Raw genomic sequence first — 13,304 nt, 5'->3', positions numbered from 1 at the left:
CAATCCCATAATGCACTGCAGCAAGCTCTGTGAGAAAAAAAAAAAAATTCTCCCACGCACATGGTGTTGACACCTTTGTAGAGTGTTGTTCCAAATCAGACACTCATGAGGTTCAAAAGAAGAAGAATAGAGACAAATAAATCTCATAAATTTGTTCAAAACCGCAGAGATTTTTTATAAATGAGGCTCTGAAACCCTTTTGCCGAAAACAGTAGTGACGCAATCTGTCCATTAGATGGCAGTGTCTAGTAAGATTCACACTTACCTGCACTGCATTCACTATTTTATTGCAGTAATATATATATACAGGGTGCGATTTGCCGGGGGGGATGGGGGGGATTTCCCCCCCTCTGGTCTATGCATCCCTGCCTCTGCTGAATAACTTTTATCCCCGGTGGGGATAAAAACATCATGCAAACCCGCTCTGACGTCCCGATCTGAATCAAATGATTCGCGATACACGCTTTGAAGTCCCGATCTGAATCCAAATGATTCGCGATACCTTACTGTCTGTCTATGCGCGATACACGCTCTGACGTCCAGATCTGAATCAAATGATTCGCGATACGCGATCCGATTGGAGCGCTTCGAAACAGTGAATCATTTTGCGAAGCAATGGTTTAACTGATTCGGAGTTTCAAAAAGCTCCGTTGTGTCTCTTTGCTCGCTTTCTCTCTATGTAATTTGTTGTTTGAATAACAGTGGACATTAAATCATTACAATTACATAGACCTAACGTAGGCTTACAATTTTTTAATTAAACTGAGATCACACTAAATACAATTTCCGTCGTACTAAAATCATTTCATAAAATTTTTCAAAAGCATCCCCCCTCTGTTTTTTTTCACAAAATCGCACCCTGTATATAATATATATATATATATATATATTGGTATATATATATATATATAATATATATATTATATAATTATATATATATATTAAAAAGTCCGTTTTATTATTTTTGTTATTAAATAATTCACTTTTAGTTGCTTGTGTGTGGAAAAAAAGATTGGGGTCAGTAAGATTTTTCAGAAAATTATTACTTTCTCTGCAATGACTTTAAATCCAACAAAATTTACAGATTTTTTTCAGCAATGTAAAGGTGTTTACTATTTTATATAATTTAATACAATTTAATATAATAAATGTTGTTCTTTTGAGATTTCTATTAATCAAACAATCCTGGAAAAAAAAAAAAAAACATTTTCTGCAAAAATATTAAGCAGAACAACTGTTTTCAGCATTGATAATAGTAAAAAGTGTTACACCTTTTAAAATATATTCAAATAGAAAACAGTTTTTTGAAATTATAATGATATTTCACAAATTTACTGTTTCTACTATATTTTTAATCAAATAAATTTACTCTCGGTGAACATAATAAATAAATAAATCTATCTTACGAAGCCCAAATTTTGATAAATAGTGTACATAGATCGGAGTACTAGTGCTCCATTTGCACTTTATTTTGGACTGTACTATTTTTTTCTTGCTCTGTTTACTGGGTCACCTTTACCTGAGAAAGAAAACTGTTAACAGCCCAGATCTTGTACCATTTCAACTACTGTTTTATTAACAATAATAGTTTGTGCATTTTGAATTCTCATCATCCGTATGACACTTTATCTTTGTTATTATTCCGTTACCATTAACAGAATTACCATTATAAATTACATGCAAGAAGAAGGCTTAATAAACCTCACCACTTACTTTAGCAGACAACATGTGCAACTACAAATCTTTCATATGGGACACACTCATACATTCCCCGAAATGTTGTAAGGCCTTGAGGAACACAAGGTAATAATCAAGCATTTTATGAGACATCTTCCCGTCAGCACTGTCAAGTCTGGCTGCTCATCATCTATGGGTTTAATGTTGTGTGTCCACCTGGAGTGATAGCAGTCTGATGTTCGATCAGCCCTGCTGCCTCTGACCTTCATACAACCCCCCATCTGAACAAACACGTCTACAACACACTGGATCCTCTGTGGGATTCATGCATTTCCCACAGCCTATTATGATAGATGGAAACCATTCAAATATCAGAGCTCCTGCCATAGGGTGCATAACACAACAACACAAGCTAACATAAACATATAGAATAAATATCCTTTTAAGGCACCACAGAGAATAGTTAGTGGGTTATGAGTAATACACACTTTAATATCCTGCCGTAAAAGGGTTTATTGTGCTCGGAAGTGGTTTCATTAGCCTTAGTATTACTACTTTAGCAAGGTGCAGCTATATATTCTCAGCAGAATAAAATGAATTTATATGGCTAATGGAGTCAGAAATTTAGGACAGGGAAGTGACCAAAGGACTGGCCACATAAAAAAAAGCAACAACTTTGAAGGAGTTTACCACACATCACTGATATATTAGCATCATATATAATCTGAGCACTTGAAGCCATGGTGTACTTTTGCAAAATATGACTTCAGATATAAGCTTTCACATAAAAAAAAAAAAGAAAAAAAAGTCAGAGTCCATTAAGCTAATAGGAATGTGAAATAAAAAGGACTTATGGAACCATTTTATCATTATGAGACATGTTTACAGACGCTATAAAGAGTAGTGAAACTAACATCATTGATCAGCATGAGTGTTCACTACATATTATAATTAATATTGCACGAAAAAGCTGAATCTGACAAATCTGTTCTAGTGTGATTGGCTTGCTTTTTGCAATGTTCAAGAGTTATAATTTTTTTACCATTTTACCTGAAAATCAAGTTGTGTTTAAAATGCAAAAATTGACTAGATCTGCTAAAATATGACAGTTTTTTCTGAACTGTTGACACTGCAACATCTTCTATATATTATTATATTTTACATATTAAAATATTGTAAATATTTACACATGTATTCTATGTCTATTATGATGCACATATTCAAGACATTAAACATAACACATCTAAAAAAACAAACAAACACTGGTTGGTGCATGTTGGTCAAATCAGAAATCTCTTTCTGTCTAAGAGGACAAATATTGGCCAGAATAAGTTGAATATGGATGAGATCTCATTCTGTAGTCAGTAGCTTGGCGAGCGAGACTAGCATCAGTATACACAGTTTTCATTTCCATTAGGAATACGTTTTGCTTTCCAGTGGTCTTCTGTTCAGAAAACATCATCCTTACTTAAATTGTGCAATTTGTATTCTCAAGCCCCTGGGAAAAGATTAATTTGTACACTTAAAATTGACCTCTAATTTGCTGACCACATAAAGTGGAGGTCTCATTGCATCGCTGGACCTCCACGAACGGTAATTTGTTTTCCAGGAAGGGTTTGCACTTCATGTGGGTGTAAATGGGGCTGTGCATTATTGTTGTTCTCTGTAATTGAAGTGCTGAAATGACAGACGATTTACAGATTTGCCAATAGCAGGATGAAAGCTGACCAGTCACAGTGTAGTATGTTGGTCTCAATGACAGGGTCATTTGTTAGCCGGTGACTGCTGGACTCGTGAACAATGTGGGTTAATGCTTCAGACTGATTTAAAGAAACCGTTGTCAGATCTTTAAAAAAATAGCCTACATTATAACCATACTTTAGACTAAACTCACACCAATTTTATAAAATGCATAAACACTAATTATGCAATGCAACCTCGTCCCAGAAAAGCTTTTAAGAAGTTGCAGGCAGTTATTTGTAGTCCTGTAATCAATTCTAATCTAACAGTGTGAGGAGGAAGAGAGAGCCAGAATCTGGGTTAATGACAAGGAAATGGACAGAGATGCAGGACCGCGCAGGAATGGAGCGCTGCAAGAAAAACCTGCCAGGTCAAGATGAAGCAGGGCTGGAGGAAGGACATAGAAATAGATCGACTCGGAATTAAGACTCTTTAACTGAATGCTCTTGTTTATAGGGGGCGGGTGCAGCAGGTCAAGGCTGGTGCTAAAATAAGCAGTGCCCTCCAGAGAGAGTGTGCTAAAGAGAGGAACAGTAATCTGTCTGAACACTGAGAGTCTAAGCCTCACACAGAATGGGGGGCACTTGAGGGGGCGCTGATAAGGCTTACGTTGTTGCAGTCATGCTTCTAACACCAAAATCTATTTAAAAGGGTCATGTGATGTGATTTCAATTTTTCCTTTCTCTTTGGAGTGTTACAAGCTCTTGGTGCATAAAGCAGTTCTGTAAAGTTACAAAGACTAAAGTCTCAAACTCAAAGATTTTGCCCTGATCAAATGTCAACACAAATGTTCGTAAAAGCGAAGCTACTTTGTTTGGCCTTCCAATCTCGCTGTTGCCGTCGGCACCATGTTGTAGAGACCCTGTGTTTCCTTGTGAAAGCGAAGCTACTTTGTTTGGCCTTCCAAAAGAGGACACAACTAGAAATCAGTGGTTAAGTTGTATTTACAACACTTTTCCAGAACAGTTCAACCCAAATATTCAGATGTGTGCAGCACATTTTATGGAGGATGAGGACTGTTTCCTGTGAGAGTAGCCTACAATGCCGGTGTCTTTTTCTATAAAATGGAGCAATTCCAACTTTGCAAGGACAGTCTGGCGCTTCTGACTCTCAGCCTGTAAGTATGTTTACATATGTAAAGGATTTGCCACTGATGGTTCAAACAAGAGTTAATTGCAGACATGGTTTCATAAACACAACTCATAAAAATATAAGACATGGTTTCATTTACACAACGCATAAAAAGATAGTATAAGTTATTATAAACATAAAATAATCAGTAATTATGTCCCCACTGGAAGCAACAAATGTCTTGTTTGTAATGGGTTTTCACATGCTTGAGGTATTCGGCCAATCACAACCCACTGGATAGCTGGCATATCAGCATACACCTCCCTTTTCAGAACGATGAGCTTTGTAAAAAACGACGTGTTTCAGAAAGGCGGGGCATAGAGGAGAAACAATAATGTACATTATGTGGAAAATAATGTTTTTTGAACCTTAAAACAAATTGCATTACAACACATACACAAAATAATGTTCTATATTACCAACTTAATAAAAACCATTTATATAATAAAATATATGTAAGAAGTTTATAAAATATAACAAAACTAACGTGAGGTCTGTAAGATTTTTTAATGTTGTGATAGAAGTCTCTTATGCTCACCAAGGTTGTTTATTTTGCATTTTTAATATTGCAATTTTTTTTTCACAATTTAAAATAACTTAATACTTTAATGTATTTATTAACCTCTTTAGTGTCACATGATCCTTCAGAAATCATTCTGTTATGATACATTTTTATAACGATTCTTAGATGATTTGAAAGTTTAACAGCCTTTATTTGAATTAGAAATATGTGTTCAGTTCGTGTCAGAAATGATACACCCATTCATTGCCATATTTCCGTATTTTTAATGGATGATAGAAAATATTAACATCTATTATTACTCATACTTACAGGTTGTGATTCAGTGGAGCCAGCTGGTCAAAATAAACAAAATTAATCTCCACCCTGAATAATTCTCTCTCTTTTTATTGTGATTCATCTACATTGGGTAAGACAGTTTAAGTTCATCACTAAGTAGGTCAACTCTGATGGCTATAAAAGGAAGTGATGGTGCTATTTTTGATTAACATTATTAATGTTCATTTCATTTTTTTTTTTTTTTTTTTTAGTTTTACAGGTTGTAGCGGTTTGCACTCTGGTCTACATACTACTCTTAATATTTTTTACTTTCTTGTATTTCTTACTGAACCTTTATCGTATTTGTTGTATTGTCTTTGTATTCATTATCTTAGTACTCTTACTCAGGACTTTCATATATTTGTTTACAGCACCTTATTTGTATTTATTGTCCTGCCTACAAAACAGCATGTCACTTTGATATAACAATACTCTCCACCTGTCTATGCCTAATATGGTCATGTTTACTATATTTGTATATAGTGCTGTTAAAATAACTAAGTCTTAGCCTTATCACAAGCATTTCTAAGCCCAGTTCCCCAATGTAACTGTGCAAATGACAAATAAATGCCTTATGACTCTTGACTTATGCACCTTCCCATAATACAGTATATACTGTTATTTTTTAAATTGTGTTTTACTGTGATCACAGAAAGTGGAAGCTAATGGGGAACCAGATAAAGAATAATCTATGCAATTAAACCAGCCGCATAAAGGAGAATACTTCTAATATGGCAGTGTCCGCTCTACATTGAGGACTGTATACTGCATGCCTGTGAGTGATTTTGGTTTTTTGAGGCAAGTAGAACATGAGCAAGGTGAATGGGAGGATGGATAATGAAAATAGAAGGCAGTGGTGTAAATGACAAAAGCGATGATGAAGAAACTCAACCTCAGGGCAGAAGATTATGATCAGGAGAAGGGTGAGATGAAGTGAAGGATGGCCAAGGGAGTGAATGCGAGAAGATGAGAACAATGCAAAGATAATAAATCAAAGACAAGACTGATGTAATATGAGCAATACATTCACCTCACATGCACACAGACTGATAGGTAATGAGGTGGATAGAGAAAGGGAGGTGGAATTAATAGTGGCTGTATTTGCTGGAGTGATTGTGTGTGTTTATAGAGAAATGAGCTGTAGAGCAGAACAGATATGAGTGCCTTTCATCATCCAGGAGTCTGAAATATAAAACATAAGCAACAACACAGAACAGAGGCCAAGAGAAAACAAAGATGGGGAAATTGTATAAAATTAATTAATTCATAAATAAAATTGATTAATATCCGTTTTAAAATCATTCTGATGATATGCTTACATCTAATAAGGCTAATGCCTTCTGCTTCTTCCCCACAGTCCCGGCAAAATCTGTTCTGGGAGTAGATTTAGTGAAGGGGTATGAAATTCTGCAAGAATGTTGGGTTGCTTTACAGCAGCATCAAATGCATGTGTTCCGCTATCCACATGTAATTCCTTAAAAATAGGGGGCCAAAAATTTCAAACTACATACAGTTGCTTTAAAGACAGGAAAAAATACTTAGCAATATCAAGGAACAGAAAGACAGAAAGCTCAAGATGGAGTATACGAGTAGACACTTAACCGTGAAGAATGCATGTGCTCTAATAAACAGCTTCAGTGAACTATGTCGTAAGAAAGTAACCCTAAAATTGATGAAAGATTACTCAGTTCCATTACACTTCAAATGAAATCTCTGAAATAAAATACCAGCTGCCACCAAAAACTCACAGTCCTCCAAGGAAAGAAACAATGTGTCACAAACCGAATGACTCGTGAAGCTCAGCCATCCAATAAAGTGCAGACATCCTTTTCATAATGTCTTATAATGCTGTGCCGTGACCTTTCAGCAGAAAAGTAGGAGAGTTTTTGTCCTGGGGTGCTATTACCATTAACTTTGAAATAACCACTGTCACTGTCCCGCTTTATTAATGTCCTTATATGAAAAAATCTACAGGCATACAGAACCCTATAGATTTTATGACACAGGCAAACATCTAATTTTTGTTCCTATCTGCTAATTAAAGCACCAAGTTTGACAGTCTAGCTCAGGCACTGTAGTTCCAGTCACCTGTGGCACCTGTACAGATGTGTGTATGCTGTGTATACTCTCCTAATGCCTTCACCCCTCGAGGACTCAAATTAGGTTCTTTAAGAACCAGACTGTACATGTAGATGATCAAAAACTAATATTAGGTCATCTATCACACCACAACCCATTTAATGTAAATACAAGCCAGTTTACACAGGCACAAGGCATGTCTGGGTCGAGATCTCCAGGCATCTCTCATCCTGACATTCAGAGGAACGTCTGCCACTGGCAAGCTTTCAGAAAAAAAAAGGCAATGTATATACCGAAAAGTGGTTTGGCTCCACTACCCGAGGATCTCTCAGGAGTGATTTTGAATAGATTGAACATATCCTGCATTAAATTCTTACCTTTAAGGACTATTAATCATTTCATGGATAAAGGACATAACCTTTTCTTTTCTTTTTTACATTTGCATAATACTGTACATTACTGTTCAAAATTGCCAGTGTAAGAGAACTCAAAACTACAAGAAAACACCAGACTTCAACTAAAAGCTGCCTGACATTCTTTGAAATGATTGGAGTTTCAGTAAACTTTCATCTTTGGACAGTCCGCTCTCACATAGCAGCCACTCTCAGCACTCAAAACTACAAGAAAACACTCTCAGCGTTTGCTAGCGCTCTGTCAGGGTCGCTCACACTCGCTCACGGCCTGATGTGGAGAGACATGGCTCTCCCGCTGAGACAAGTGCAGGAGTGTGAAGCGATGACAATAAACCTGAACATGACGTTCCGGCTGGTCAAGCCTATCATTTCAGTGTTCTCTGTCAGGCTAGTACAAGGCCAAGCCAAAACAAAAACCTAATACTCAACTTGCTGAACGACTGGGTTGAAAACAAGTACATGCGCTTCGGGAACACAAAATAGTACAACCAGTGTCATTTAGGTCAAATACCACTTATGTAACATTCTATTCAGCAGTTTAATCCATTTATGATTCATTCCTATAGTTGCCAGGAACACATATTTTCACATCTAAGCAGCAGACCTTCCAAAAATTTTTGGTTAATGAGCATGCAAATTAATAATGCAGATTTAGTAATGCAACATTTTGACAAAGTGCCCTTTACTTATAAAAGGTCTTATGGAGTTTGTAGACCTACATTAGAAATGTTCAACACATGACGTGCTGAGGACACTCTGATGTTGAGACGTCATCCACAAATAAATGAGAAGACAGCCTCTCAAAATTGAGAGCCATTACTGCAGTCTGATTAGCTAAATTATGCTAATCAGTAGCATGATAGCATCAGCTGATGACGAAAAAGAAGTGCATCATGGATAAATGAACAAACCTTTTAGGAGGGCAAGTCAAATAGAAGTCTGATTTGATTTTTTCTGATTAACTAGGTTAATAACTGAACCACTTGCTATGTAATCCATATAAGTAAACAATAACAAAACAATTGTCTATGCAGACATCTCAAATGATACAAATGGTGTTTGGGCTAAAACACTGAAGTTAAAGCTGTGATTATTTTAGAATATCACGGATAAAATGTCACTACAACCTGAAAAATATAATTGACACAGATGTCTTGAGAAATAACACTGTCTTGGTGACAGCCTGAAGCTCTTGAGTCTGTAAACATCATAAAAGAATCTGACAGCAGCCTGCATGTGACTGTCAGTCAAAAAAGATGGTTTAAGTTTGTGGAAGCCTGTGGGGAAACAATCTGGAAACGTCACTATTTTTGAAATTTCGTTTGGTGCCATAGAAGCCAAATCGTTTACACAGCTTTCAATGAACATTTCAAGTTATGCACTTTCAAAGGAAGACTGCGGTGCAAATATTGCTCCATATAATAGAATTCCAAGTGCACTTCTTTTAGCATGTTGGTATGAGTTAAACTGGGGTACAAGTTGAAATTAATGGTATTTTAGTTCCATTATATATGGTTCACTGATGAAGTAATTCTGAAAATGGCTTTGAAGATGATTGTCACTCACAATGGCTCAGAATGCTGATTCTACTCTAATTTGTCAGCTGATCTGCTGCAGAAACGGCCTGTGAGTTTGTGACCTCGGGTAAAACTCTGGCCTCCTACGGTCTGTATGGCCAGGCTGTTGTTGGGTAGATGGTTTTCCAGGTTTGTTCGTTTTACTTGCGGTACTCTTCTGTTTGTATTTGGTATCTCGTACTGATTATTTGTCGTGTATTTTTGCATGTTCTCTTTCTTATAACTCTACTTTGCTGTTTTTGTGTGCAGAACACTTAAATTAGTAACCTTTTAAATGTAATTAAGAGGAAGAATTTTAATGTTCCTTAAAAAAAAAGCGTTATTACAGGAAACTCATTTATCTGATAAGGAACATATAAAGTTGAAAAGTCATTGGGTTGGTAAGACTTATTTTTCCTCATTTACATCAAATAGCAGGGATGCTGCAATTCCCATTCATAAAAACTACATTTATTCTTGAGCCTACAGAATATGATTTTGAAAATTTGCATTAAGTTCTGGTTTCATTCTTGGACGACATATCACTGTAGGAACGTATATGCTCCAAATTGCTGTCACAAACTGTCGTATGTGATGTTAGATTAATCGGCATTGCAAGAGCATTACATTTTTAGGAGGTGACTTTAATTGTGTCCTTGATGAATATCTAGATAAATCCTCAACCCACATTTTAATTAGTTGCAAGTCCTCACATTTTGCAAAATACTTGTAAGAATCTTGGCCAGGTGGATATTTGGAGAGAGCCGAGATTATAAAATGCAAGCATTGGAGCAGGAATCTGCTGCATTCACAGATTGTGAAACAGTGGTGGAGAGTGGCTGAAGAGACTGATGGATGGCCTGTGCGAGCTCAGCAAACAGATCTGGGCTCTGAGTGCTGCTTGGCTCTGTGTGGTTTTGCATGTTGGGTTTGGTCTTCAGTCAGCACACAGGAGACAACACAGGTAAATATCCACAACACAGCTTTATTGAGAGGCATTGAAGAAGAATGTGATGATTGCAGGAAAGTGATAATTCAGTAACTCTAGCTGAGACTTACCGGAGCAGTAACACTGTCCTTGATTTGCAGGGTCATGGGGAATCTAGAATGCTGAGCAGAGGACTTAATATGACAGGATCATAGCGCAAATCTGGTAAGTTGATTCAAAAATTAACAACAAGACCAGACACTGAGGTGGTGACAGGAAGGTGGCTTTATACTGTGGTAGATTAGTGCAGACAGGTGAGGAGAATCAGAACTTTGGTGATTGTGAACGAGTGGGTGGGGCTGAAGGATCTGGCATTGCTGATGACTCCATGACAATTGGATGAATTCCTACAAGCCTGGATGAACTCTACAAGTAGAATGACATCCTGTTGAGATCACACAAACAGAGTGAAAGATTATAAAATCAGTACTCTTAGAATGCTTCATATCCAAATTCAACAAAATTTACTAGGTTGTCTTCTTTGTAGCAATTGATAATCTTTTATCTCTCTAAAAGTAAGGCTAATGCAAATATTCAAACTGTCATCAGTTTAGTTCATTATCGATGTGCACATACATCACAATGGTTCACATAGTCACATAATGTAAAACAAAATGAGATCATGTTATATAAGAGCAACGCATGAAAAATCTCAGTGGAGCTTTTCTATCTACACACTACCCTCCACAATCACCTGTGACAACATGGCATTATTATCAGTCAGTGAAGCAGATCGGGGTGAGCATTCTCTAGTTCCACATAATCATGATGGATGCACTGGGGCAATGCACCCGATAGCTCCCTTCTCCCATCAGCACACATTCCCCTAATCACTTCAGACACCAGATGCCCAATCTAGTCACGCCTAATAACCCAACTAGAAATAGACGATGCAATGTTGCCTCTCTCTCTTCTGTGAGTGAGTGTCAAGCAGTGATTGCTGTATGCAATAGGAAAAGTCATGAAGCTTTTCCTCAGCTTGGATTTTGTCATTTTCCTATTGGTTACAATAGGTTACAGTCCACTGCACTGCAGCATGTTAGTGCCATAACCCAGCAAAACTCATAGCTGCCCTCCTTGATGAGCCTGGATGATCTTCATGGTTTATATCTTAGTTCAGTCCAATTAAACTTCAAGCTGCAAACATGTGAGGCTTTCAGCTAACCTTTATGTTAGTGTGCAGGCATGGGGTATGGGAAAATTCAGACAAGGAAAGGTCGATCTAAGATTCCGAGCACAGGATTGCACCTGCCAAAGCCAGAGTTTGAAATGGATAGTTGATAGTAAGAGAAATATTGCCATAAGCCATAAGAGAAGAGTGCTTCATTAATCGAATGTTCCCTCTTCTCGCTGACTCATTTTCTTTAACTATTATATTTGCCCTAGACCTCACATTGTGCACAGTACAGTTTTATTTAAGCGTTTACTCTGACCATTACATATACTATCCTTTTTTTTATCTTCTCTGTTTTTAGAGAACCTAAGGCAATTTAGGTAGGGAATTATCTTGGAAAAGCACAGCATTGCTTTAGGTTGTATCATGTATGATGACACTTTATGACTTTTCCTAACCATATGAGTCATTATTATGAATCCCTTTTATTATGAATCTTCCTGTGTCAAGCTAACACAATGTTTCTAGAAAAGTCACATTTTCTTGTCTACTTTTTGGAAAAACACAAGAATGCAGCTTCAATAAGTTCTCCCTACTGCATTTTGATTAGGCCTGAGGAACTGAAAAAGAAAATGAATGGAAAATAGTTACAAAATATTTCCCTCAGAGTTGTAAAACGAAGGTTGATTATTATTGACTTGCCGTTGATTTCACTTTAATAGGACATTACATAACATTTTTTCAAACTCCTTTTCCATAATGATCAATAAATGCATAAAAACAGTGGGTGGTCAAATATGCTTTAGCAGATGTGATGCATTACAGATTCCTGTAAGGTATTTGGATTTTACACTGTTTTGTGTAATGACGAGACAGAGACTGGCATTGTGTCCTTGGTATATGTGGGGCAAACACCACTAAGTCCCAGAGAACGCATTCTGTTTCTCTTTGGCAGCCTGTACATGCTTGTGTTTGTCGGAGATTGATTGCTCCCCCTTCTCTCTCCCTCCTCAATGGCCTCACACAGAATCAAACTGCTTTACCGGCAGAGCATTCACTCTCTCCTTTTCTTATGTAAGACAATATTTTATACATATTAATGATAATGTTTATAATTACATTTGTTTTATTTTTTCTGATTGAATCACAGAACGCTTTTGTGGAGCTGATGAGCTTGTCTGACTCATTATTTTTAACGAACCAAAAGTCTCCCGAGACCATCGGTTTCTCCAGCATAGCAGCACCATTTAAACAGTGCAAGCTGTGATTATGTCAAGAGATTTGGCAGAGTGGCCTCTGCCGCTCTTTGGGTCACTATTGGAAACAGAAAACTGAAAAAGAAAAGGAGTGAGAGAGAGAGACAGGACTAAAAAGAAAGAGACAGAGGGAGGTTGTTCTAGATTAATTCAATGCTGTACAACGGTTTGTCCAGCATCTATTGAAAGCACATGGCAACCTTTCCCAGTGGCTTTGTGTCAGGCTTTCTGTTCTGTTCCACAGGGAATCTCACCACAGTCGTTTTTCAATTACTCACACTCATACCAGACCCTTTTGCTCAGGAGAGAAGGACTACGATTCCCCTGGACCATTTGCTGTCAGCCCAGGCTACTTCCATACGGAGTGTGTGTGATTGTGTGAGCATGTGTGTACGGGTCTATACTCCAAACCACTTATTCTAGGTAGAGTCACAGGATGTGTTATATAAACAGCATTTAGAGATCATCACAGATAGATTGAGAAAAGGGCAAATCTAAGTAAATAGCACCAA

Source organism: Cyprinus carpio, chromosome A5 (assembly GCF_018340385.1).
Source record: "Cyprinus carpio isolate SPL01 chromosome A5, ASM1834038v1, whole genome shotgun sequence".
NCBI classification, from domain to species: Eukaryota; Metazoa; Chordata; class Actinopteri; order Cypriniformes; family Cyprinidae; genus Cyprinus; species Cyprinus carpio.
Note: the sequence above shows the minus strand (reverse complement) of the source record.